The 2,371-nt window shown below is 41.5% G+C and overlaps 1 non-coding gene across 1 annotated transcript; it reads right to left on the minus strand.

Moving 5' to 3' along the window:
* Positions 1–1,600: 1,600 nt before the first annotated feature.
* On the minus strand, positions 1,601–1,704 carry LOC148564965 (small nucleolar RNA R71). The gene has a single exon (XR_015885087.1). It is a non-coding gene; the product is annotated as a small nucleolar RNA R71 (small nucleolar RNA).
* Between the last annotated feature and the right edge of the window lie 667 nt (positions 1,705–2,371).

Genomic DNA, 2,371 nt, shown 5'->3' on the forward strand with positions numbered 1-2,371 from the left:
GGAAAGAAACTGCTCATACTTGGAATCCTTCGGAGCCTTGGGAAAGGAATGGAGGATTCATGCTAGAGAAGCTTTCTCACAGTGAATTGGATTGGGGTTTGGATGGATATTGTGACATGTAATCCTACCAAATTGTGGTTCATGAAATTGTGTGGTATAATCAGTGATCAAGCATCATCTCTTCTTATGAACATTTAAACCAAGGGATTGGGAATTTGTTCGTTTTTAGAGAGAATTGGTGAGCCAAGGGATTGGGATCCAATCATATAAGATTGCCAAGCAAAATTCAATGAACGCATTGGTTGAGGAAGAGATAAACATGTTTTGATTCGGAGATCTCAATATCTCCTATAACCCAATGAATTCCCCATTTCTGATCTCCACTTTCTCTTTACATTCTGCAACTCAATTCTTGCAATCAACCCCATTCCCTTTTAATTTCAGCAATTTACATTCTGCTCTTTAATTCATGCAATTTAAGATTCCGCCATTTAATTTTCTTGTCATTTACTTTTCCCGCCAATTTTACATTCCGCAATTCTCATCTCAAATCTTGATTCCGCTCAACTAGAACACACTTCTAATCCGAATTGCTCACTCAACCAATCCTTGTGGGATTCGACCTCACTCTATTGTGAGTTTTTACTTGACGATAACCGGTGCACTTGCCGGAAGGAATTTTGCCGATCGTGCAATTTCCTAAATCGTAGCATAACTAGTTTATGCGCATCAAGTTTATGGCGCCGTTGCCGGGGATTGGTTTTCGATTGACAATTCTCAAATTGGAAGCTAACTAGATTGAGCAATTTTCTCTTGCTTTGTTAATTCTGTTCAAGATACTTGTTGAATTTTAATTTCTGCACTCGGTTACATGCTTTCCTTCTTTACGCCTTTAAATTCATGCAACTAACTCACTGACTCACTAACTGTTTGAATTAATTCCTCAATTGATCTAACCATACTCTTCCATTAACCAAGAGTATTTCACTTATTTGTGTTTGAGCTGTGTTCTTGTATGACAGGTAGGAGAGGAGAGACATCAACTCCTCCATATACCGAACCAGAGAGGACCCTTCATAGACTTAGAAGGGAAGCAAGAGGGAAGAGAGTAGTGGGAGAAGAGGAATCTGAAGGAGAATCTGAGGACAATTTTGAGGAAGCTTTAGATCTCAACATGGATAGAGAAGTCCACAACCATGAGAGAGCTGATGGAAACGATGCCATCCCAGAGAGGAGGGTTCTTAGTTCATACATAAACCCAACCTCTGGGAATTGTGGTAGTAGCATCCAGAAACCACCCATTCAGGCCAACAATTTTGAGCTCAAGCCACAGCTAATATCACTTGTGGAAAATCATTGTTCCTTTGGAGGAAGTGCTAATGAAGACCCAAACCAACATCTCACAAAATTCCTGAGAATTTGTGACACTGTGAAGTCCAATGGAGTCCAGGAAGATGCCTATAAACTGCTTTTGTTCCCATTTTCACTTAGGGACAAAGCAGCTAAGTGGCTGGAATCATTCCCAAGGGGGAGTCTAACAACATGGGATGAGGTGGAAAGCAAGTTTCTGGCACGTTTCTACCCTCCACAAAAGGTCAATAGGCTTCGATCTGAGGTTCAGACTTTTAGACAACAAGATGGTGAAACTCTCTACGAGGCATGGGAGAGATTCAAGGACTTGACAAGGAAATGCCCACCAAACATGTTCCATGATTGGGTGCAATTGCACATCTTCTATGATGGGCTCTCTTATGAATCAAGGAAGGCTGTAGACCATTCATCAGGAGGTTCATTGAACAGGAAAAAGACTGTGGAAGAAGCCATTGAAGTGATCGAGACAGTGGCTGAGAATGAGTACTACTATGCATCAGAAAGGCACAACACTAAGGGAGTCATGGAGCTGAACCATGTCGATACAATTCTAGCCCAAAACAAGGTGTTTGCCAAGCAACTAGCAGAGCTTACCAGGCAATTAGAAACAAAGCAAGTGGCTGCAATACACACACAAGATCAAGAGGAGGTAAGCATTGAAGGAGGTGATTGGGATGAGGCCAACTATGTGGGAAACCAACAAAGGCAATCATATGATCCACACTCCAACACTTACAACCCAGGCTGGAGAAACCACCCAAACTTTGGGTGGGGAAACCAACAAACCCAACCACAAAACCACAAACCTTACAACCACAACCAACAAAACAATTCCACATACCAAAACTCCAACCAAAGATCATACCAAGCCACACAAAACACTTACCCCCAATCATCATATCATGGCCAAAATAATCAACATACCCAACCTAATCCGAACCAACAATTTCAAGATCAATTAAACCGGATAGAAGGAATGATGGCAACCATGAGTCAAGAC

Source organism: Arachis ipaensis, chromosome B5, assembly GCF_059453495.1.
Source record: "Arachis ipaensis isolate K30076 ecotype BB chromosome B5, ASM5945349v1, whole genome shotgun sequence".
NCBI lineage: Eukaryota > Viridiplantae > Streptophyta > Magnoliopsida > Fabales > Fabaceae > Arachis > Arachis ipaensis.